The sequence below is a fragment of the Lepidochelys olivacea genome (genome assembly GCF_965140295.1).
Source record: "Lepidochelys olivacea isolate rLepOli2 genome assembly, chromosome: 3".
NCBI classification, from domain to species: domain Eukaryota; kingdom Metazoa; phylum Chordata; order Testudines; family Cheloniidae; genus Lepidochelys; species Lepidochelys olivacea.
The window spans coordinates 179095756-179122379 of NC_140413.1; the positions used below are offsets into that span (position 1 = coordinate 179095756).

Consider the following 26624-nt stretch of genomic DNA (forward strand, 5'->3'; position numbering starts at 1 on the left):
GTCTGTATTCGCAAAAAGAAAAGGAGGACTTGTGGCACCTTAGAGACTAACCAATTTATTTGAGCATAAGCTTTCGTGAGCTACAGCTCACTTCATCGGATGCATCCGATGTAGCTCACGAAAGCTTATGCTCAAATAAATTGGTTAGTCTCTAAGGTGCCACAAGTCCTCCTTTTCTTTTTGTGTATCAGGTCACTAAGCTAAACCCTCCCAGTTATAATCGTTTATACTTAACCATATATCACAAGTTACAGGGGCGTGGAGCCACAGTAGGCTTTACAGTTTTGAACACTTGAGACTCAGGCTATGTAAATGCAGCAGCCACTTTCTGATTCTTATCTAAAAGTAAACTATACACAGCATGAATACTCCGGTCTCCCAGCCTATTCTGAAAATGCCTCCACTGTGTTAACAGAACATTTAGACACCTGAGTGATCACTTATATAGGATAGCACATCTAGATCACACCATTAGGAATGTTACCTTCTGAGTGGAGGGACTTGTCCACCTTTTATAGACGCTTACTATGCAGATCAAATACTCCACACACATAAATAGTCCGTTCTGTCTTGGGGCTTTATGCTGCAGCCCATCGCCATAGTATCTGAGTGCCTTTTATGTAAAATCAATAATAGTACCCCAAGGATTTTGATACTTCATAGAGCTTTTGGCACACTCCCACTCAGTGTGAATGGTTAGGTAGCTTTTATTTCCTCCTAGACATACAGGTTGAAGGTCAGAGGATGTGTTTGAAAAGTAACTTGTTTGCCTTGTGACATCTTGGTCATAATCTTTCTATAAGCAAACAAATGAAATTTTTGACACTTCCTAAAATAACTGAGTTATCCTTTCATGTTCTCAGATGGATAGCAGGTTTGTGGGTATATATGTACATTTTAAAATTATATTGCAAAGCACAGAAATGGAGGCCAGGAAATTCTGATTTTAACTTTGAAATGGCCCCAAAGGCTGGCTTTCATATGGTGCCTTGCCGATATTGCTTGACATACTTATATAAAACACTGTATATGCTGCAATTAGGGCTGTTGATTAATCGCAGGTAACTCACGAAAATAACTCAAAAAATTAATCACAAATTAATAAAATTAATTGCTATTAATCGCACTGTTAAACAATAGAATACCAATTGACATTTATTAAATATTTTTGGATGTTTTTCTACATTTTCAGATACATTGATTTCAGTTACAACACAGTATACAAAGTGTACCCTGCTCACTTTATATTTATTTTTGATTACAAATATTTGCACTGTAAAAATTATAAACAAAAGATATTATTTTTCAGTTCACTTCATACAAGTATTGTAAGTTGCACTTTCACAATAAAGAGAGTGCACTAGGAATGTAGATTTTTTTTGTTTTGTTTGTTTGTTACATAACTGCACTCAAAAACAAAGCAACATGAAATTTAGAGCCTACATTTTTTGTCCAGCCAATTGCTAAGACAAGTTTGTTTACATTTATGGGAGATAATGCTGCCCACTTCTTATTTACAATGTCACCAGAAAGTGAGAACAGGCGTGGGGCTTTTGTAGCCAGCATTGCAAGGTATTTACATACCAGATATGCTAAATATTCGTAGGCCTCTTCATGCTTCAGCCATCATTCCACAGGACATGCTTCCATGATGATGATACTTGTTAATTAAATTTGTGACTGATCTCAGGGGAGAATTGTATGTCTCCAGCTCTGTTTTACCCGCATTCTGCCATATATTTCCTATTATAGTAGTCTCGGATGATGACTTAGCACATATTCATTTTAAGAACACTTTCTCTGCAAATGTGACAAAACGCAAGAAGGTACCAACGTAAGATTTCTAAAGATAGCTACAGCACTCAACCCATGGTTTAAGAATCTGAAGTGCCTTCCAAAATCTGAGAGGGATGAGGTGTGGAGCATGCTTTCACAAGTCTTAAGAGCCACACTCCGATGCGGAAACTATAGAACCCGAACCATCAAAAATGAAAATCAGCTTTCTGCTGGTGGCATCTGACTCAGATGGTGAAAATGAACATGCATCAGGCCGCATTGCTTTGGATTGTTATTGAGCAGAATCTGTCATTGGCATGTCCTCTTCAGTGGTGGATGAAGCGTGAAGGGACATATGAATCTTTAGCGCATCTGGCATGTAAATAACTTGTAACACTGGCCACAACAGTGCCATGCGAACTCCTCTTCTCACTTTCAGGTGACATTGCGAAGAAGGTGCGGGCAGCATTATCTCCTGCAAAAGTAAACAAACTTGTTTCACTGAGCGATTGGCTGAACAAGAAATAGGACTGAGTGGACTTGTAGGCTCTAAATAAAGTTTTATATTTTGTTTTTGAATGTTTTTTTTGGACATAATTTTACATTTGTAACTTCAACTTCCGTGATAAAGAGATTGCACTACAGTACTTGTATTAGGAGAATTGAAAAATACTATTTTTGTTTTTTACAGTGCAAATATTTAATCAAAAATATAAAGTGAGCGCTGTACATTTTGTATTCTGTGTTGTAATTGAAATCAGTATATTTGAAAATGTAGAAAACATCCACAAATATTTATTTAAGTGGTATTCTATTATTAACAGTGTGATTAATCACGTTTAATTTTTTTAATTGCTTGACCATCCTAGCTGCAATGTCTTTGGAACAAGGGGTAGTATAACTACATGGAGTAGTATAAGAATGAAAGTTCTAAGAACTCTTATTTTAATAGGAGAAGTCAGACCTCCAGTGTATGCTGTCTAGGAACTTGCTTAAAGCAAGCCTCCTTCATAAAAATGTTATATTAAATATCTGTCTGAAATATTTGTCCCTAAGTTGCTTGAACGTCAGATGATTTTCATAGACTATCTGCATGAATTTTGGATTGTACCTGTAGCTGAAACCTCATTTTTTATTTTGGCCAGTTGCAAACCAAGATCCATTTTGACCCTTTGGATTTGTGTCCTTTTTAAGAATGGTGGTGCCAGTCACAGTTCCATAGCTAAGGTTGAATTCCATTTTGCACTGAAAGAGGCTAAATTCTTTCTGTCTGAAAGTCTTTCCCACAGTCACGCTGAGTACAGAATGACTTTTTTTCTGATAATATACAAGCAAATAGTTGAGTTAAAATTTGATATTCTAAGAAATTTTGCATCTATGGGAATCTCTTCTTTGCCTGAGTGACTCTGATGTAGTGGTTCTCAACCCTTGGGCTGCTTGTGCCCCAGTCAGCAAACAGCTGTGGCCCATGTGACATTCTCAGGGCCATACAGATAGTGTGTGTGTGTGTGTATGTGTGTGTATATAAAAAAAATTGTGTGGATGCAGCCCCACATAACACACAGAGAGCTACATATGCAGCCCACAATGGTAAATAGGATGAGTCATACAAAGATACTAAGAGCTAATACATAACTGATTATAGTGTGTAACATTACTAACTATAAAAATAGCCTGTGAAAGTCCTTGCTGTTTGGCAGACATTTGAAATCCCGAGAAACTAGAAATTCTGCTGACTGAAAAGTAGAGGTCGCTGTATCATGCTTCTTGGTGAGCTCTCATACATGGTATATTTGGCTCATTCCTTGAGTCTGGGGTGCATCCACATCTTTCTGAAATATCTCACTGTATAATTTCTGTTCATCTTTCTTAAACAAAAATGTTGATTCCACTGACCTATTCAGTCCTACATGTGTATTGTCTTATTGTGGTAGTCTCTGGGACCTGATCTGGGCCCTATTGTGCTAAGCATTGTACAAACACATAAGTGTCCCTACCTTGAAGAGTTTAGTCTAAATATACTGTAGAATTATGCACTTTAACATTAGTTACCTGGCTGGATTATTCTGAGATGCTTCTAAATTTTGCTTTGCTGTCTCTGCTGTTTACCTTGGTTAGGGAAATTAATCCCCGCTCTTGCAGCCTCAAACTATTGTTAATCTGACTACTAGATGTTGAAACTTTATACCACTCAGGGAGATTTGGATGATGAAATCAAGGGGTTCGGGTAGAATTTCCTTGTTCACTGAGCTTCTAGTGATTCATTCAAGACCTTTTCTAGACTAAAAAGGTTTTAAAAAAAACTCTGCTAAGCTAATGGGTTTTATTTAAGGGTTTAAAAACTTGTTGCTACCTAGTGCAATGGGTTTTAACACCTTTCAAAGTATTTTAACTAGTCAGGGTAACGCTAATGGTTTTATTAAGATACTCTGTAGTAGTTTCTCTTAAACTTTCTCTCAGAACAGGAAAATATAATAATTTATCCCTGCAAAGTATTGACAGTTATCACTGTGGCTAGCAGAAGTGTTAGTGTAATGATGCTCTGGAACAGTTGTCAGTCAAGGTTGAAGTTGGGACCTTTCAGTTTTTGTTTGAGATCAGCCTTCAGTGTTGAGGTTGAAAGGTATTAGCCTGCATCTACACCATGGAAAAAAATCCTGGTTAGGTTGGAGGTAGCAAACTCTGACCTAAACTTAGACCCCTTTTGAATTTGGACAAACTGTGAAAGTGCACCTAATGGCTACAGGGAAGTTTCCAACATATAGATTGATCAATGGACGTTTCACATCAGAACGTGACTTGTGATTGGTTTACAGGACAAGCTACTATAAATAGTGCAGGTGAAATGAGCGGTCATTTTACTGACATGAATAGGACTTGCTGGCTTTTGCAATAAGCCTCTAGTTTAAAATATAGATATACATTTTTATCTGATGACAGGGTGACATAGTAGCGCTTAAAACTGTTTGAGCATTTGCATTATAAACCCCTTTTCAAGAATGCTTAATACAGTAACTCCTCACTTAACGTCATCCCAGTTAACGTTGTTTTGTTGTTACGTGGCTGATCAGGGAGAGAACATGCTCGTTTAAAGTTGCACAATGCTATTTATAATGTTGTTTGGCAGCCACCTGCTTTGTCCACTGCTTGCAGGAAGATCAGCCCCTTGGAGCTAGCTGGTGGGGGCTTGGAACCAGCCTGGACCAGCAGCCCCCACTATCGGCTCCCCTAAGTTCCCTGTGCGGCAGCCGCCAAGCAGGCTATCAATTGCCGGGCAGTTCAGCTGTCCCTCCCCTCCACTACCGTGTGCTGCTCCTGCCCTCTGCCTTGGAGCTGCTCCCGGGAGCCTCCTGCTTGCTGTGCGGGAGGTGGGGGGAGGGAGAGGGGTGTTAATGTCAGGGTGTCCCCCTCCCCCTGCTCCTGTACCTCATCTCCACAGAGTGGGCTTGAGGAGGGAGGGGGGACACGATACAGCTCAGGACCGAGGGAGCTTGCTTGCAGCAGCTGCTGTCTCAACTTGCTGATGTACTTAAAAAGGCAGTGTACTTAAAGGGGCAATGTGCAACACACACACTCTGTCTCTCTCTGTCTCTTCCTCCCCCCACAGGGTGTATGTCTCTGTCTCTCTATGTCATGCTGTATCTCCTACATTCCTGCTGCCTTGTAGAGTATGAGGCTACATTAATAGCAATGAGTTAACCCTTGAGGGCTCAGCTGAGTGCTAGTTCATCATTTAGCAGTAACGCATTCCTTGGGAAATATCCCACCCTCTTCCACTCTGACTCCACCACCTCAACTAAGCTTCGCAATCATCATTCCTGTGTACAGTATTGAATTGTTTGTTTACAACTGTGTGTGTGTGTGAGTGTGAGAGAGAGAGATGTCAAAGTAGTGTTTTTTGGGAACATAACTACAACGTTAAGCGAGGAGTTACTGTATTCTAAAAGTTGCTTCTGGGTCACTTACATTTTCATAAACTTTGGTTTTAGAAGCAAAAACCAACTAAAGACATGGACTTCAAGTGTTTTTAAAAAAACAACAAAAAATCCTACTAAACAAAAGCTTCATCAGCCCAGCACAAACAGATCAAACTAGTCACTTTTATGACTGTCCTCTACAAATCACTGATTTTAATTTTTGCATGTGCTACACATGGATTTAACTTTTTTAAATGATTGTCAAGTGATTTTACCTGTATTAATTTGGTTGGGCTGTAATATTCTAGGGAATAAACAAATAACTTTGAACAGAGACTCCTTCTAAAACCAGTAGTTTGTGCCCAAGGGACACGTATCAGTGTTTGGGTTGGATATGTTCCTGAAAGCTGTTTGCTTATCCACACTTATCCAAACTACTTTGGTCCAGAAATTAGATAGCCAAACTGATCTAATTTAGGTGGGAAACGCTGTTAATTTATCCAAATAGACTTGACCATCCTTAGTATGACCCTCAGCACTTCTAATTTTGTTATGCTTTCAATAGTATTTTCATGAAAGATGTAAATGGAACATTTTAAACATTTAGTATTTTTGATTGTGCACCAAAACAAATAAATGAAACTTTAGCTTAAAGCCCCAAACTCTGAGTTAAAGTGTAAATTGTCTGACCTGTCCTCTTGTTTGATATTTTGTACAAAAGTAAATAGGGTTGAATTGTCTTTTTCTTAAAAAGCCTGATAGCTTAAATAGGTACTACAACATGCCCATACCCAACCAATATTGAAGAATAAGTAGACTTTCATTGAGATTTCCTGTTCTAGCATTGCTCAGTACATGCCACCACTTCAGTAGCAGGTAAAAGCTAATAGAACTGTATGAAACTAATGGGCTTCGTTTCAGAAATTCAAGGAAACCTTTCTTTTCTCTTTTTCCACCCACACTGTTCTGCACCTGAGTCTGAGGTTCAAAGAAAATAAAACAGGAACTTGGCTGAAACGGTCAGGTTTTTGTCTGGCTTTTAGGCTTTGTTATAAAAATTTCACACCTCTTTAATAGACTAGGGACATCATACTGCCCCTCTTCTTTTGTTCTCAGCCTTCCAAGGTTAAGGTATAATAACTTTAAAAAAAAATGGAGGCTTTGCTTAAGATTTGTTTCTGACAAATCAGGAACTAAAACAGACTTTGAACGCCCCTGCCCTCTCTTTCTTAAATGACAAAAGTCTCCAGTTAACCTTTTAAAGGCTGAATGACTTAACTGTGTGTGTTCAAATAGTAAACAGTAATCATTCAAAGATAATTGCTTTTTGTCATGGTGTCCTTCTTGATTAGAAATTTGAGCTCATTCACTTAATGTAAAGGCATAGGAGCCCTGCATAGTTTATAGATTATTGCAACTGCTCTACTTAATCAAACACTGGATGAAAGTTTGACTATCCTAAACAACTAGAGTTGCCAGTTACTAGGGCACTGACAAGTAGTTGAATCTAGATTACTTTTAATTTTTATAAGTCCTGATAGAAACATTTTCATTAAATCTATGGACCAGAAAACCATTCTCCTCTAGGATTTGCAATATATATATGGAAACATTGTGCTAGTGCAGTAAAACCAGAATCTGATCTGGTTAGTTTGTTCTTAAATTGTACAAGCTCAGTGAAGTGCAAAGAGTAAAAATCAAAGGAACACAATTATCTTTGGAGAAGTAAATTTAGATGATTAAAATTCAATTCTAAAAGTCTAAAGTGCTTTGCTTAGTAATACAGGTTTCAGTGACACTTCTTTGCAAACCTGTTTCTCTAAACTGTCCCAGCAGTTTGAAGAATCTGTAGTTATGATTTTGTTAGGCTTTAGTATTTAACAAAATGAAAACTGGCACAAATCACCAGGAATCCTAGAAAAGTATGATACTGAGAACCAGTTTCAGCCAGTTCAGGATTTTTCTCGAAGAGTTAAGGGTGGGGCAGTTTCAATATGTGAAATGATAAACTGGCTAGTTACTGTACAGTACTTTGCTGCTTGTTCTTTATTGTAATTATGGAGAATAAAAATAGTCTCCGCTGTTTTGTCATATGAAAAATGTTGCTTTTAAAACGGCTAATAGGCTTGGTTTTTTTTGTTGTCTTTCTGTCATGAACATATTTAGGTTTCAGTGGACAGGCAAACGTCATTTAGGTGTTTCCTTTAACAGGAAACTGTCTTCCCGTCAATAACTCTCATGCACGACTAAGAGTTTCTTGTATATGAATTGTTTGGTATTCAGTGGTCAGGATTCAATGTGAAACTGAAGGCTCTTCGTTTGAATCCTAAGTATGATGACGACGATCTCTCTGCTTTGACGCTGTTCAGCAGTACTGCTTGCAGCAGTCCGAACTAGTTGGTGGTGTCATAAACTAACTGAGTTTTATATAATTCAGGGTTAAACTCATTTTATATTATTGTACCTGGTTCATAGTATAGTGGGGGCAGTTTACATTTCCATGGTAATTTATACAAATTTTCAGTGATAAAGACTGAACAACTGTTGTTCCGTCAAGAACTATTTTTATTGTTTAAATTAGACATTACTCCTGGGGGGATTCTGTGCCCAAAAAAATCAAAATTCTGCATATTTTATTTGTCAAAATGTAATATAATCACACCAGTTTCAATTGTTTTGAAAATTTATTTAAACTACGATACAGAAAAAAATTCACAATAAGTATTTAGCATTTCCTAAACACATGAAAGTTAAGTTACAAACATTTGGTAACTAATACTCTGCATTCCAGTTATAGTCCTGGATTTTCATTTAAATTACAGAATATCAAACAGCACAGGGAAAAAAAAACAAGTAGAATGTCATTTTAAATTGCTCAGACTTTCACACATGAGTCATAGTTTTGATGCTCATTGTCCTGGACCTGGCTGGGTACCTTGGGGAGTGCTTGGTTTTGATTGTCCTGACATTTTGACTGCTTGGTAAATATTTTATTTGCCCTTTTTTTTTTTTTAATTTATTAAATGGATCTGTAAATTAAATCCTGAGCTGTAATCTCACCCCATTGTGCCACTTTGGCACAGGAAAAAAGTGATAAAGCTCATAGATCTTCCTATCTGACAGGTTTCAGAGTAACAGCCGTGTTAGTCTGTATTCGCAAAAAGAAAAGGAGTACTTGTGGCACCTTAGAGACTAACCAATTTATTTGAGCATGAGCTTTCGTGAGAAAACCTGTATTTGTGCTGGAAATGGCCCACCTTGATTTTCATACACAGTATGCATCCGATGAAGTGAGCTGTAGCTCACGAAAGCTCATGCTCAGATAAATTGGTTAGTCTCTAAGGTGCCACAAGTACTCCTTTTCTTCTTCCTATCTGAGTATTCCCTTGCTGTCATTTATAGTAAGGCTCCTTTACATCTCTCTGGCAATGTAGGGGCCTTAAAAGTTTTGCAGGTTTTATGCTCCTAGGAGAATTGACTGAGAATGGGAATAGCTAACTAACAATAGGAACGTTAACAATGTTACTACACAGGCAGGCTGCTACATTTCTGCCTACCTTGTGCATAATAAAGTTATTTAAGAAATACTTTATTATAGTAGTCTGGAAACCCAGATAAACAAAAATTTTCAATACCTTTTCTTCCCATCCTCTACTCTCAGTAAGAAATTAGTTTTATTGAAGACTTTTTGGAGAAAGAAGGGTTGGAATGAAAGTTTCATTTCCATAAAAACCAGATATCTAAGTGCCTAATATAAAATAATTTTCTAAATCTTGCAATTTAAATGTCAATACAACAATATAAGGAGCCTGGGGGATTACAGTGGATGAGAAGATGGATAAATTGTTGGATATGTTGTTGCCAAGAAGCCAATTGGGCTGAATTAGTACTTGCAGTGGCGAAGGTCTAGGTTGGATATTAGGAAACACTATTTCACTAGGATGGTGGTGAAGCACCTAAGGAGGTGATGGAACCTCCATCCTTAGAGGTTTTTAAGGCGGGCTTGACAAAGCCCTGGCTGGGATGATTTAGTTGGTGTTGATCCTGCTTCGAGCAAGGGATTGGACTCGATGACCTCCTGAGGTCTCTTCCAACCCTAATGTTCTATGGTGGTAAAGTACTGGAATTGGAAAGTAGCCCAACAAGTAGAGCCCTGTGCGATTGGCGATCCGCAAAAATGATCCACAGATATCCGCATCTGCTGATGCTGTTATCTGCGCATATAAAGCGGATATCTGTGGATTTCCAGGGCTCTACCAACAAGAATGTTCTGAAATTTGTTTGCTTTGTATCGTATCATTGGAGGATACAGGGTTGATGTCGGAAATGTCTGGTTTTTACATGTTGATAAAGAAACTGTGATTTAAATATGTTCTTGCTTATTGAGATGTCAGAAATCAAGCTTACTGTTCAAATGTGTAGAGGAGCCTATCACTGTGAACCAAGAAGTTAGCTGCTTCTTTCTCCTCCCATAACTTTCATTCTCTTATCCGCCAAAAAATATCATTTGGTTAGGGCCCTACCAAATTCATGGTCCATTTTGATCAATTTCACAGTCATAGGACTGTGAAATTTCAGGGTTTCAGATATTTACATCTGGGGCGGGGCGGTCACGGTATTGTCACCATTCTGCATTGCTGTTGACGGAGGTGCTGTTTTCAGAGCAGGGTAGCTGGAGAGCAGCAGGCAGCGCAGACCCAAGGGTCACATGGTCGGGGGTGGGGGGCAGGGCTAACCTTATGTGTGGGCGAATGCCCTGGGTTCAGGTGGTGGTGTGGTCCCTCCCCACACACAGCCAGCTCAAGGCCCTTTTACCCCCCAAGCGCTGGACCAGGAGCTGGGTGCCAGAACCTTTGTAAAAGTTCGGGGGGGGAGGACACCGGTGCTGGAACTGGGAGGGCTGGGGGACATGCCCCCCACTTTTAAGCATGGGTATAGTTTGGGAGTGCGGGGGCAGGGTTGTCCTCCCAAACTGCAAGCCTCAGGCTGGCACAGAGTAGTGCCAACAGGAGCTGCGCTGTGTGGCAGCGTTGTCCCTCCAGTTGGCAAGCCTCGGGTAGGTATGGATTGGAGCCTGCAGGGGCTGTGCTTTGTGCTGGGGGAGCCGCACAAGGCAGCACCTGCCTGAGGCTTGCAGTTTGGTGGGGGTGAGAGGCAGTGTTACCCTCCCTGAACTACACCCATGTTAAAAAAGTGGGGGGAACTTGGCCCCCCGTCCACCTGGTTCTGGTGCTATCAGCTGGGGGCGCTCCAGCAATAGTTTGATGCCTCCTGGAAGGAAGAAACATCACACTAGCCTGCAGATTTCCCCCCTTTCCAGCCAGAGTTCAGTTCTATTGTCTACTTGTTTGGACCTTCCTGTACAGCCACCTTGTTTACAAGCTGCTCCAGAGTGTTTGCCTGTTGTGGCTACCACTGGCCTCCTTGCCAGCGACGGGCTGTTTCTGACCCCAGCTCCCAAGCTTGTTAGGGTTTCTCACCACAGCCAGTTCCAAAACTGCTGCCTCCAGCCTGCTCTGACATAGCTTCGCTGTGTTTCTGTCCTCCTGGGCCAGGTATACCCAGGTCCTCTCTTGCCTCTGGCTCTATTCTATTTTTCTGTGCTGGAAGGATTATGAAGCTCTCTGCTGGTAGGAGTTAACACAATGCCCAGTAAGGAGCTGGCATGTTCATAACAATTCGATACTTGCAGTAAGCTATGTTAGAAGGGTATATTCTGTCAGTGAAATAGTCTGTTACCTTGGTTTAAATAAAGATTTAAAATATCTAGGTTTAGCATTTATCCATTGTAATAAATCATATATTCTATGTAAATGGCAAATTTAGCCTGTGTGTGTATCTTTGTTCATCAGCTTGTAAATGAGCTATCTGGTGTAATTTGAAGCATTTTTAGCCTAGAGACTAACACCTGCATTTAATGAAAAACTTTCATGAAAAAACTTTCTGAATTTTCTCTGATAGAGAGGGCACATAGTTAAACTGTATCTAATGACTAATGGCAGCGGTATTGCATGTGTCTTTAATGCTGTATTTCATTAGCTGAAAATTAATATTTAACACTGTTATCCTGCATTTATGATTTTGTTATTGTAGGATTACGTTAGCTAGTTCTTGGTGGTATTGACACTTGGCAGTAACTAGTTGGAGGGTGGACCTGAATAAAGCACGTGTTCTTCTACAAGCCTTTTTATTTGAGGAGTGGAGGAGGAGAATATTGTTTTCTTCCTCCTTTAGTGCATCCTTTTTTTCCAGATTAGTTCAGGTCTGTCTTTCTATTAAAAAAATTACTTTATCTGGAAAATTTTTCAAACCTTCTAGCATTTATCACAATTCCCATTCCTCCAGCTTTTGAGATGAGAAAGTGAATCACCTTCAGATTATAGTCACAGAAGCTACAGTGGATGGGCTGGAGTTAGTGATTTTTGCAGTGTTGCAAACCCGTAGTTTCAAACTCCACACCTAAAATAGCATACTTTAAACATCCAATTCCTGATTTATTAGTGCATATGTTTTCTTTGTTCTGTTACCTTGCTTTGTTTTTCAAAATTGTTTTCTGTAAGCTCGTTAAGTCGTCTTTCCTTGACTTTTCTTACATCATACTAGTGGCATTCCCTGAAAATTGCATACTACAAAAGCACTGGGAATTTGTCATGAACTGGGGAAATAGTGGTGACCTTGTAGTAAGTAACATGCTAAACTAGGAATGCAAGTTCTGAAGAATTTTATCTCACTTAAGACAGTTTCCTTCAAAGCTTTGAGCAAGTGTGTGGGGAGCGGGGAATGGCAGGAGAATTTTGTGGGGAGAACTTAGATGGCCTAGAAAGCTTCTAGGAAAATTGTGGAGTCCTAGATTGCACAAATTGTTCTGTGGTAATGCCTCTAGAAGGGAACTTTATTTACCAAAGTGGCTGAGCAAGCCTACTGTAGGATGTAAGACTACCTATCCTCCCACAGTCATTTGTATCTACATGTATACATTCACACAAAATATGGGCCAACACATTAAAGAGCTTTAGAGTGAACTGAGAAACTGCTCTGTACAAGCTCAGCCCTTAAGGATGCACAACGTGAGAGACTAAACTTCATACACTTTTTCTTTTACTTGCATAAGTATTTACATGTCAGTCTAGAGACACAATATAATAACTTTATCTTTAGTGGTGGATTCTGTTAGTGCATACTGAAGAATTTTGTCAGCACTAATGAAATTTGGTTTTAACTTTGTAAAGTCTTAGAGGCAACATTTTGATATCCTAAATTGACCACGTAGAGTGTATTTAGAAAACAGTATTTTCAGTTGTTGGTATAAAAAACTTAAAATAAGTAATCTTAGTAGAGAACTAATACTCAAGTGTTTCACCTTCAAAGTACTCAAATAGCTAATTGATACTATATTGTAAATACTGCATGAGGCTGATATTTTACCTTTTATGTAAATGGCAATGTTGCCCTCTGCTGGAGATTCCAAACGCCATCAGAAATTAGAGACACGTATTTCAAAGCACAAAACTTTAGATAATATTTAAGGACTGACTGTAGCAGCATAGGTGATGCATAGGAGTGCTTCCCTCTGGCTTGAAATGGTTTCTATCATATACAGGGTTTACAGTTTGGTTCAGTGGCTCTCAGCACCCTCACTATACAAATTGTTCCAGCACCCTGTGTAGCAGTGGTGTCACAGAATAATGGTGTAAAATCTATTGGCATCATGCAACAAATTGTAATGATTTTTCTTGTATTGTTGCTTTTCATACTTTTTTTTTTTCTTTGTAGAAAATAGCTTCTACATACAGGTCTAAGATTGTCAGTGTTTTGTTACAACTTGTATTTACAAAAAATCCTTTGCAGGTCATCATTTAAGATCAAATGATTACTGATTTGGGATATTAAGCAATCTTTTAAGATTTGTGCATTGGTTTTAAAGTGTATGGGACAGGAATGAAGCCTCCCACAGCCATAATAACATGATCAAGTCCCCATTTATGTATGATTGATACCATCAATATCACAATTCAAATTGTATAGTGAAAGTAACATTTCCAGGTAATTTTGACCTGTTCCAAGTAAAAATATAGGTATACAGAGTACATTCACAGTTCAGTTGGGGGTAAGGGAGCAAAGAAGGAAGTGAAATGGCTTGATTCAACTTCAGGTCCCAATCTGGTATAAAGAGCAATACTGATCAGAAGTATAGTTTCCGATCATCGAAACACCTTAGCAGCCACTAACTAAGAAACCTTTTGGTTAGAGAGAACACATTTTTACAGAGTGCAACATTGACCAATAAGAGAAGTTAAGATTTGGCAGATCTGCCCATAGTGGGGGCTATCCTAGGTTGTAACAATATGGCAGGATAACGAAGCTTACTAGTTTAAAAAATGTTCTGTCATCTGAAATAAAAGTGTTAACCTTTAAGTTGCATGTGTTCATGCTGAAAATGCTCCCATAGGAGGGCTATTTTATGTATTACATACAAATTTGACATCAAATAAGGACTAGGAATACTAGTCTTTCCTCAGATGCTGGGAAAGGGAAAACATACTGAAGAGGAGTAGTGATCGCTTGACTTTACTCCTGAGTTTTTTCAGAAGGACACGAAACTGTATGAAATGAAAGTTGGGAGTGCTGGAGGAAATGGTCAGGAATGGGGAGCAGTAGCAATAGGAGGGAATGGGTAGATGGCTGACAGGATGGGAGATAAAAAAGGGAAGGAGGAGGATCCTGGGAACTGCAGGCCAGTCAGCCTAACCTCAGTCCCTGGAAAAATCATGGAGCAGGTCCTCAAGGAATCAATTCTGAAGCACTTAGATGAGAGGAAAATGATCAGGAACAGTCAGCATGGATTCACCAAGGGCAAGTCATGCCTGACTAATCTAATTGCCTTCTATGACGAGAAAACTGGTTCTGTAGATGAAGGGAAAGCAGTGGACGTGTTGTTCCTTGACTTTAGCAAAGCTTTTGACGCTGTCTCCCACAGTATTCTTGCCAGCAAGTTAAAGTATGGGCTGGATGAATGGACTATAAGGTGGATAGAAAGCTGGCTAGATTGTTGGGCTCAACAGGTAGCGATCAATGGCTCCATGTCTAGTTGGCAGCCGGTATCAAGTGGAGTGCCCCAAGGGTCAGTCCTGGGGCCGGTTTTGTTCAATATCTTCATAAATAATCTGGAGGATGGTGTGGATTGCACCCTCAGCAAGTTTGCAGATGACACTAAACTGGGAGGAGAGGTAGATACACTGGAGGGTAGGGATAGGATACAGAGGGAGCTAGACAAATTGGAGGATTGGGCCAAAAGAAATCTGATGAGGTTCAACAAGAACAAGTGCAGAGTCCTGCACTTAGGACGGAAGAATCCCATGCACCGCTACAGACTAGGGACCGAATGGCTCGGCAGCAGTTCTGCAGAAAAGGACCTAGGGGTTACAGTGGACGAGAAGCTGGATATGAGTCAACAGTGTGCCCTTGTTGCCAAGAAGACCAATGGCATTTTGGGATGTATATGTAGGGGCATTGCCAGCAGATAGAGGGATGTAATCATTCCCCTCTATTCGACACTGGTGAGGCCTCATCTGGAGTACTGTGTCCAGTTTTGGGCCCACACTACAAGAAGGATGTGGAAAAATTGGAAAGAGTCCAGCGGAGGGCAACAAAAATGATTAGGGGACTGGAACACATGAGTTATGAGGAGAGGCTGAGGGAACTGGGATTGTTTAGTTTACGGAAGAGAAGAATGAGGGGGGATTTGATAGCTGCTTTCAGCTACCTGAAAGGGGGTTCCAAAGAGGATGGCTCTAGACTGTTCTCAGTGGTAGCAGATGACAGGACAAGGAGTAATGGTCTCAAGTTGCAGTGGGGGAGATTTAGTATGGATATTAGGAAAAACTTTTTCACTAGGAGGGTGGTGAAACACTGGATTGCGTTACCTGGGGAGGTGGTGGAATCTCCTTCCTTAGAAGTTTTTAAGGTCAGGCTTGACAAAGCCCTGGCTGGGATGATTTAGTCGGGGATCGGTCCTGCTTTGAGCAGGGGGTTGGACTAGATGACCTCCTGAGGTCCCTTCCAACCCTGATATTCTAAGATTCTTTGCAATTCTGCTTCATAGATTAAAACAGACTACTCAAATTTTACCTGGAAGCTTATTAGAATCCTGAGCAGATCCCAGAGCACGGGAAAGAGGTGCATCTGACAACTCCACTTAATAGATGGGCTGTAGCATTCTGCACAAGTTTCATTTTCCAAATATTCCCAAAGTGGAGCCCTGTGTAGCGTGTATTACAGCAATCTGTGTATTGGTTCATCTCTCCTTTGGGAGATAGGGCCGAAAGGAGAGGGCTGTGTGTTGCTCCTCATATTCCTTTCAGTAATTCCAATCAAGTGCTCCTGTGAAAGAGGCAGGGCTGCTGTGTGTCTGAAATGTTTGTAAATGTGCCATTTGTCTAGAAATCTGCTCCCCCCCCCCCCATTACACATCTGTGCACTTTAGATTCTCATGTTTTTTTAAATTTAACTGTTGGGATGATAATGGACAAAATGGCCTGGAATGGACTATTCTCAGTAAGTGTTGCTTTGTGCTGTTAAAACACTTGCAGTATGTTGACCCCAGTCCACCCAGCAAACTGACTACAGTTTAATGGCAGATAAAACTATCCTAGTGTATAGTCTGCCGATACATTGAAGTTTGTAAAACACATTGGGTTCTCCCAGGATGAAAGGTGCTTTATACATGTAAGCTTGGTGTATATTGTTTGTTCAGAAGTTTAACAATTGGGCATGGGTTCAATCTCTGTACTGGTTTTTCAGTTTGTAGAGTGATTAAATAGCAAAGTAAAACAGCCAAGATGTTTTGTAAGACTATATTTACGTCAATTTCTGGATGACTCGCAAAAAAATTGGTTGGGTGCAGGTGCAGTGAGTCCATGGAATAGTTTGTGATATTTGCTGACAGCTCAGCAGAAATGCAATGTTCTGAGGTAAGTCATCTTTGAAAGAACTAGCTTATGACAAAGTCATGCCAGTATAAAGAAGAACCCTCATTCAGTCTGCCATACTTATTATTAACATGAGAGCTAAAAGTATTAATCACTTAATTGCAAAGGTGTAAAAAAAACCGTAAATCCACAATGCCAGTCCTGTATTTAAAGATATTATCCTATTGCCTTCTTAGCTTTGAATGAACTAATCTTTAAGCTAGTTGAATACATTGCAATGAAGAAAATATTCCCTTTACACCTGCAAAAGAGGCTACTACTATCGAACACTTCAAAAAACCTGAGCTCTATCTGCTTGGCCAGTGACCTCAGAAAGTTCAATGGTTTGACTTTCTTCAGACCTTAGCAGCAAACATGTATGGCTTATTTTTGATGTGTTGAAATTGTTTTAATAGATTATAATTTAGGTCTTAACATAGGTTGCCATAATTTCAAATATAATTTTAAATAGGCTTATTTTTTAAAAAGAGTTAAATTTAAATCAGACTTTTACTTTAAAAAATCTGATGTGATTTTCTTTTTTTAAATCACCAGTTTTTATCTACCCTGGTCAAGCCTATTAATGACTGTTGGGCATTTTTTTTACCAGACACTTCCACACGTGCTGCTTTTTACATTCATGCAGAAAACCACAGTATCTATTACTACAGATATATCTTTATTTCTGTAAGGCAGTCTTTTTAACCTTGTGATTCTGTAATTTGGTTTGCATACATATCAGTCTTGCTTAATGCTTTCTTGTCAACTTAAGAAACCTTATCAAAGTGTAAAAGCTTAGAAATTGTGTTGAAAGGTATGCCTGTTACGTCAGGATTGAGTCTGATACCATCAACATTGTAATTAAAAAAGGCCCATTGGCATAGCAACAGAGGAAGCAATCTGTGTGTGTAGGGAGAAGCTTGCAGACCTCCTCTCAATAGAGACAAGACATGGAAATAAGCATATTGAATTCATCATGTCTTTTCATGGTGTTCTGTGTTTAAATTAGTCATGATTTTGTAGTGGTACATCAGAGTGGTGGTTTGTAGGAACAGGGGTGAAATGGTAGCAGTTGAGTTGTGCCAAAAAAGTGGAGATACTGATTTCCTTTAGAGATCTACAAGATTAGTACCTATTGATATTCAAAATAGAAAGAATTAATTTGGACTAGTGAGAGGAAAAAACTGAGAAAGAATGGTGCTGAAAGCCCTTTCTAAATTCAGGGAGAATGACTTTAGTCCATAACCTTAACTAAAGAAAACTGATGTGACTTGAAGGTTGTATTTAAAAAACAAACAAACAAAAAACATTCTCCTGGTTTTTTTTACTAATGACAAATAAACCACGAGCTAGGTACCAATGCAGGACATGAATTCTCTGTTTAGTACCTTTTCCTGTTAAATCAAAATTGTTTCCCCAGTTCTGTGGTGAGAAGCATGCTTTCACCTGCCCTCCCCCTCTGAGGTCTGGTCTGCACTACAAAGTTAAGTCAACGCAAAGTGGTTTATGGCAACCTAATGATAGTCATAGACTTTTTAAGGTCAGAAGGGACCATTATGATAGTCTAATCCGAACTCCTGCACAATGCAGGCCACAGAATCTCACCCCCCCACTCCTGTAATAAACCCCTAACCTATGTCTGAGCTATTGGAGTCCTCAAATCATGGTTTAAGGACTTCAGCATCTACACTACAATGTTTCTCCCGCTGATGTAAGTCTCCTGCTACATCGACTTACCACCACTTAATGCTTAAGTCAACATAGATAGATCACCGCAGTGGTTGTGAAGACACTGTGTTGCTTGCATCGACTTAAGTGGCCTTCAGGAGGCTTCCCACAATGCTCCATTGCGACCACTCTGCTCATTGTTTTGAGCTCTGCTGCCCAGCGGCCAAGTGTGCAGAAACGAGCCCCATCCCTTTTAAGGCCTACACATTTTTAAAATTCCATGCACTGTTTGTTCAACATGGAGAGCTCACCTAGCAACTGTCGAGCATGCCAGCTACAAACTCCACATGCGAACCTGCCTGGAGCGTACCAGAGGTGGTGGATCTTCCGCGTCTGTGGGGAGAAGAGGCTGTGCAGGCACAGTTCAGATCCAGTTGTAGAAATGTGGACATCTATGAGCAGATCGCTTGGCGCATGGGGGAGAAGGGCTACAAGAGGGACCCACAGCAGTGCAGCATGAAAGCCAGGGAGCTGCAGCCGGCATGTCAGAAGGCCAGGGAGGCAAGCAGTCGCTCTGGGATGGTGCTGCAGACATGCCGTTGTTACAAGGAGTTACATGCTATCCTCTGTGATGACCCCGCCATCACTCCCAAGACCTCTGCGGAGACATTGGAGGAGTCAGAATCACGGGCCACCACACTCAAACCTGAGGACATGAATGGGGGACAGGCGACCAGGGAATCCAGTGTCATGGCAAGTCAGGAGCTGTTCTTAACCCCAGAGCAGTCCAGCTAGTTGCAACACTCCAGCATAGGCGAGCATGATGCCAGGGAAGGAACTTCTGGTAAGTACGTGGTTTGCACTGATATTTTGGGGACACATCTTCTCATTTACTAGTTTTTTATTTATTACAAGAGGTAGTGAAATAGCCACTCTACCTCCGCTGGTTACCTGCTTCTCATTGTCTGGCACAATTAGGCAGAGGTGGCCCTGTGAAATATTTTGTTTGTGTGCACCATGATGTCTCCTGAATCATCCAGAGAGATCTTAAGGAGACTTCCCTGGAGGTACTCAGCATTCCATTGCCAAAGGTTCTGTGGAAGGCTGCCTTATTTCTGCCACTGCGGTAGGACATTTTCCCATGCCACTCAGCAATTAATTTGGCAGGCATCATTGCAGCGCACAGGCTAGCAGCATACAGACCTGGTCTGAAACTGGACACGTGCAGCAGCTGTTCCCTTTTTGCCTCCATTACCCTCAGGAGTGAGATCAGCGAAAGTTACATCAGCCTGTGGGGAATGGTGCCAGTAATCAGTTCAGTTGTCTGAACCTCAAACACTAGTGCTCTTCTGGCTGCTCCTCTCTCCACCCCCGCACCATAATCACCATGGCTGGGATAGCCATCACAGTCCGTGAATACCTGATCGAAGTGAAAATGTACTGCTTTAAACTTGCATGGATTAGGGAGTGATTTCAGTATAGCAGGTCTTCCATATACCTTGACTATGCACTCACAATGGCACCTCTATGCATTCTCTTTTGCCACTGCAAATGTGGCCTTCCCCTCTCCTTCAACACTAGTGAAGCGACTGAGCCAGATAAGAAGAAAGAAGAGAACTCGGGATGACAAGTCTCTGGAGCAGCGGACACTGAGCAGAGGATGTGGAGGATCACACTCTGATGAAATAGACAGGGACATTGAGGACAGAAGAAAAGCTCAGAAGGAGTGATGTGCAGCAGGAGATGATAGTGCTTCTGAAAAAGCAAACAGACATGCTGAGGAGTCTGACCTTCAGGTGCAAAAAATTCAAGCTCACCTCCCTCTGCAGCCTGTCAAATTGTATTCCAGCACCATCCTATAGGGATGGAGATGTGTGTGTGTGTGTGTGTGTGTGTGTATATATATATATATATATATATATATATTATTTTTACTGAGGTGTAACTTGGTGAGTAGATTGCACCAGTGCCTTTTTAAATGGCCAAAGGCACTTTCAACAGTCATTCTGCACCTGCTGAGCCTGATGTTGAAGTGCTCCTTGCTGCTCTCGAGGTGTCTGGCTTCATGAGCCATGGAAGTAAGGGGTAGGCTGTGTCTCCCAGGATCATTATTGGCATTTCAACATCTCCAGTGATTTTTGTGGTCCAGAAAGTCAGTCCCTGCTTGTGGCTTTCTGAACATGTTCTTAAAGATGTGTGTCATGCACCTTCCTGGACCATCCTGCATTTGTCTGTAAAATGTCCCCAGTGATCCACCAGTGCTTTCAACACCATAGAAAAGTAGCCTTTCTGTTGATGTACGCGGTGGCAAGATGGTCTGGTGCCAAGATAGAGATATGCATGCTATCTATCACCCCACTGCAGTTTAGGAATCCACTATGTCTTGCATGTTGCCCAGAGTCACAGGCCTTCTTAGCAGAAGGCAATTAATGGCTCTGCATACTTGTGTCACAGCAACCCCCATGGTGGATGTCGCAATGCCAAATTGATTGTCAACTGATTGATAAGTCTGGCATCACAAGCTTCCACAGATCAATCACCACTTGCTTCTCCACCATCAGGGCAGCTCTCATTTTGGGGTGTCTGCACTTGAGGGCTGGGGCGAGTTCTGCACACAGCTCCAGGAAAGTGGTCTTGCACAACTGAAAGTTCTGCAATCACTGCTCCTCATTCCATACATGCTTCACAATGGGATCCCATCAGTCAATGCTTGTTTCTCAAGATCAGAACCGGTGCGCCACCATTTTCAGCTGCTCTGCGATTGCCAACAGCAACCAGGAATTGTTTCTTTCCATGGCTTCCAGCAAGGCTACTTGAAAGGAATTGTCATATTCTGCATAGTGGCTCTGGAAATGCTGCAGGATGAGGTGCATTGTGTTCTCAATGCTCACCACAATAGTGTAGAGCTGTGCAGGATCTGTGCTTCTCTAGGGATGGCAGATGTGCAGGTTTGGTCGGCTTTTGAAAAGAGGCATGAAATATTATGGGGCATAGATAAACTTAGGGAAGGGGAAAAGTGCATCGTGGGTCATTCATGCCATGTTCCCAGTCACCCCTGCATGAATGTTCTGCCCCCAGGAGGCATTGCAAACACTTCCCAAAACATCCTGCGCTAGATTGTGGTGAGTTGCACAGTGGGATATCTGCCCACAGGGCACTGCACTCTGCATTGATGCAAGCACTGCTAATGAGAAAGCAAACTGCTGACACAAGGAGTGTAGTGTGGACATGCACAACCGACTGAATTACTGTGGCAGCTGTATGCCGACATAACTTAAGTTGACTTAATTTTGTAATGTAGGCATACCCTTAGTGGGAGACAATATGTCCTACTTTCCACTTTTCCAGTGTGCCTGAACACTGTTCTCATCTGGATCAGAGTAATGTCCATCCACTTGAACAATCTATCCTAAAATGTAGATCTTTATTGAAATCCAGAAATTTTCACTTAAAAATGTTGGCTGTGGAACCTTTGTGTGGGGGCAGTGCTGCTCTTTTGGATGTACGCTGTTTGGTCTTTACCCAGGAGCAGATTGAGGCAATCCAAGACCCTAGACACACCTGCCCCCATGCAATGGCCCTGCCTCCATTAGGAGTAACAGTGGCAGAATTTCCCCTCCCCGCTTTTCCAAGAGGCTGGGGCAGCAGCATGGGGATCCCTTCTTCCCCCTGGGAATAGTAGTAGGGAATCAAGGCCACCCTTTGCCCCTCCCTGTACTTACACCAGCTGCTGGGTCTGCTGGAGACGAAGATAAGACCTAATGTAGGGGGCAGATCTGCCTACTATGGGGTTCTTAAATCATGCTCTTTAGCAGGGGTGGCCAACCTGTGCTTGAGAAGGAGCCAGAATTTGCCAGTGTACATTGCCAAAGAGCAACAGTATTATGTCAGCAGTTCCCCCCACCCCGCCTGCCAGCTGCCCCGCTGATCAGCACCTCCCCTCCATCCCTGTGCCTCCCGCAGCATGCAGAAGGCTCTGGGGGGCAAGGAGAAGAGTGAGGGCGTGGCAGGCTCGGGGGAAAGGGGTGGGAAGGGACAGGGCCTAGGGGAAAGAGGTGAAGTGGGGGCAGGTTCTGTGGCAGAGGCAGGGGTTGACCAGTAGAGCATTGGAGAGTCGGCACCTCTAGGTCCAGCCCTGGAGTCGGTGCCGATGCCAGGAGCCGCATGTTAACTTCTGAAGAGCCACATGCATCTCTGGAGCCACAGGTTGCCCACCCCTGCTGTTTAGTATCTGTATTAGCCGCTATCAGACAGGATATTGGACTACATGGACCTTTGGTCTGATCCAGTCTGGGGTATCCTATGTTCCGAAGAGTAATTCAAGTAGGAGAAAAGTCTTGTAGCATTGTGTAGTGGTTTATAACATGGGCATGTTTTCACTTGTGACGCTGTAGGATAAAATAGCCAAATTAGTTTTCAGTTTGGACTTAAGCAGGAATTTTTTACCTCTTGTAAAAGGACAGATTAATGTATCCATCTCATACCCTCACTTGTATCCTTAACAGTGGTTTTTATGAAGAAAAGCTCAGCATTAAGCTAAAGCTGAGACAGTTTCCAGATTAATGCATATGAAAATGTTTGTTTTGAGTTCTGTCTACTCAGACTTTATCATTATAGCACAGAGGTGGGCAAACTACGGTCTGTGGGCCGCTCCTGCCCGGCCCCTGAGCCCCCGGCCCCTCCCCCGCAGCCTCACTCACTGCACCGCCGGTGCAATGCTCTGGGCGGCGCAGCGGGGCTGCAGAGCCCAGCCTGATCCAGTGCTCTGTGCTGCACGGTAAGGGAGCAGGGCAGGTTGGATAAAGGTCATGGGAGTTCGGGGGGGGTGGTGGTCAGGGAATGGACAGGGTTTGGGGCAGTCAGAGGGTGGGGATTAGGGGGGTTGCATGGGGGCAGGGGTCCCTGGGGGGTCAGTCAGGAAGGAGGGGGGGCAGAATAGGGTGGTGGTGGGCAGTCAGGGGCAGGAGTCCCGGGGGGGGGGGGGGGGAGCAGAATGGGTGCAGGAGTCCCAGGGGGGCAGTCAGGAATGAAAGGAGGGATTGGATGGGGCGGGGGGGGGGGGCGGGGAGTCGGGGCAGAGGTTCCAGGGGCGGTCAGGGGACAGAGAGAAGGGGTAGTTGGATGGGGCAGGGGTCCCCGGTTGGGGGAGGGCCGCCTGTCAGGGAACAGGGGGGGCTGGATGGGGCAGGAGTCCCTGGGGGGGGCTGTCAGGGGGTGAGAAGCAAGGGGGGGATAAGGGGGAGGGCTGGCCCACAGCCCCCTCCCCTAACTGGTCCTCCATACAATTTTTGAAACCCGATGCAGGCCAAAAAGTTTGCCCTACCCTGTTATAGCAAGTCAGGTTAATTCTTAGAGTAGTGACAGATTTAACAGAGAGACCTTAATGGCTCCCAGTCTACTTCCCAGAGACTGTCTCTGGCTATGTGCTTCAGTTTTTAACCTGGGGGGGGGGGGTGCGTGGAAATGACCATGTAATTAACTGGTTTATTTCTAAATAAAAAACGTGAACGAACTTCCCCCGACACACCCCTTTCCAGGATATCTAAGAGCTTGTCCTCATTTAAAATCTAGTGGCCTAGATCTTAAGTCATTGCAAATTTATGAAGAGTAATAGTTGAGTCAAGAAATAGAAATGAAGGTTAAGAGTTATTCCTTAAAATGGCTCGTTGATTTTGTTCAGTATAACACTTTGGCTTTATAGGAACACTCTGAATAGAACGCTTTGTACAGCACACAAATATCTGCATTGAAATTTTCAAATATAAAAATTAGCGATGTCAAGTGATAAATATTAATCATGCGATTAAAAAAGTTAATCACAATTAATTACATGATTAATCACACTGTTAAGCAATGATAGAATACCATTTATTTACATATTTTTGGATGTTTTCTACATTTTCAAATATATTGATTTCAGTTACCACACAGAATACAAAGTGTACAGTCCTCACTTTATATTTATTGTTGATGACATATTTGCACTGTAAAAACAAATTGTATTTTTCAGTTCACCTAATACAAATACTGTAGTGCAATCTCTTTATCATGAAAGCTGAACTTACAAATGTAGAATTATGTACAAAAATACCCTGCATTCAATAAAACAATGTAAAACTTTAGAGCCTACAAGTCCAGTCAGTCCTACTTCTTGTTCAGCCAATCACTCAGAGATAATGCTGCCTGCTTCTTCTTTACAGTGTGACCTGAAAGCGAGAACAGGTGTTCGCATGACACTGTAGCTGGCATCACAAGATATTTACATGCTAAATGCGCTAAAGATTCATATGTCCCTTCATGCTTCAACCACCATTCCAGAGGACATGCATCCATGCTGATGATGGGTTCTGCTCAATAACAATCCAAAGCAGTGTGAACTGACACATGTTCATTTTCATCATCTGAGTCAGATGCCACCAGCAGAAGGCTGATTTTCTTTTTTGGTGGTTTGGATTCTGTAGTTTCTGCATCGGGGTGTTGCTCTTCATAGCCCTGGTCTACACTGGGGGGATTGATGTAAGTTACGCAACTTCAGCTATGTGAATAACGTAGCTGAAGTCTACATACTTAGACCTACTCACCGCAGCGTCTTCACTGCGGTGAGTCGACTGCTGCCGCTCTCCTGTTGACTCCAGTACTCCACTGCCACGAGAGGAGCAGGCGGAGTTGACGGGAGAGCGCTCGGGTGTCGATTTATCGTGTCTAGACTAGATGCTATAAATCGACCCCTGCTGGATCAATCGCTGCCCACTGATCCGGCGGGTAGTATAGACATACCCTAAGACTTGTGAAAGCATGCTCCATACCTCGTCCCTCTTGGATTTTGGATGGCACTTCAAATTCTTAAATCCTGGGTCAAGTACTGTAGCTATGTTTAGAAATCTCACATTTGATATCTTCTTTGCATTTTGTCAAATTTGTAGCGAAAGTGTTCTTAAAACTAACAACATGTGCTGCGTCATCATCCGAGACTGCTATAACATGAAATATATGGCAGAATGCAGGTAAAACAGAGCAGGACACACACAGTTCTCCCCCAAGGGGTTCAATCACAAATTTAATTAACACATTATTTTTTTAATGAGTGTCTTCCACATGGAAGCATGACCTCTGGAACGATGGCTGAAGCACGTGAAACTTAAGAATCTTTAGCTCATCTGGGACATAAATATCTTGCAACACCAGCTACAATAGTGCCATGCGAATGCCTGTTCTCACTTTCAGGTGACATTGTAATTAAGTGGGCAGCATTATCTCCGGTAAATATAAACAAATGTGTTTCTCTTAGCGATTGGTTGAACAAGAAGTAGGACTGAGTGGAGTTGTAGGCTCTAAAGTTTTACATTGTTTTGTTTTTGAGTGCAGTTATGTAACAAAAAAACCCCTATATTTGTAAGTTACACTTTCATGACAGAGAGATTCCACTACAGTACTTGTATGAGGCGAATTGAAAAATCTTATTTCTTTTATCATTTTTACAGTGCAAATATTTGTAATAGAAAATATAAAGTGGGCACTACAACACAGAATACAAAGTGTACAATTGAAATTGATACATTTGAAAATGTAGAAAAACATCCAAAAATATTTAATACATTTCAATTGGTATTCTATTGTTTAACAGTGTGATTAATCATGATTAATTTTTTGAGTTAATTGCGTGAGTTAACTGCGATTAATCGACAGCCCTAGTAAACACCTATATTCCCTGGACCTTGGGTTTTCCAGCAGCTCTTGCTCGAGAAGCTAAGCTTTATTTAAGAAAGTGACGTTTCTAATACTGCTAGCTGCAAAGATATCTATTAATGTGTAATTCAAACCATTATAGTCTGTTGCAAGCCTGCAAAACAATAGCAGTAATACAGTGAAAGTTCTGTTCCTTTCTCCTCCCACGTGCCTCCTAAAGCAGTACTAATGCTGAAGTCTAGTCACTGGCCACTTACATGTTGATATGATTTAACAAGAAGCTCGGACAGCTGTGTTATGTTTCAATAGCGGGTCCCTATAAGTAGTTCAACTCTCTCCTCTTACGTAATTATAAATAAAACGTTACATAGCTCAAACATATTAGAGCAAAGAATTATACCTAACATTATTAATGTGACCAATGAATAGTTCAGTGTGCAGGGAGGAAAAATAGTTTTTTTTTTCATTGCAAATGCAAGAATATACAAAGTATGGAAAGATGTTAACGGGGAGTGACAAGTACTACAGTAAAAACTATTCTCAAAAGGAACTCATAGATACTATATTACCTTGTGTAGAAAAATATAACTCAGTACTCCATCACTTGTCA

The 26624-nt window shown here is 41.6% G+C and overlaps 1 protein-coding gene across 3 annotated transcripts in view; it reads left to right on the forward strand.

Annotated features, from left to right (window-relative positions):
- The window catches only part of MSH2 (mutS homolog 2), a 99917-nt gene that overhangs the window by 20959 nt on the left and 52334 nt on the right, over positions 1 to 26624 (forward strand). The gene's annotated exons all lie outside the window — the stretch shown is intronic.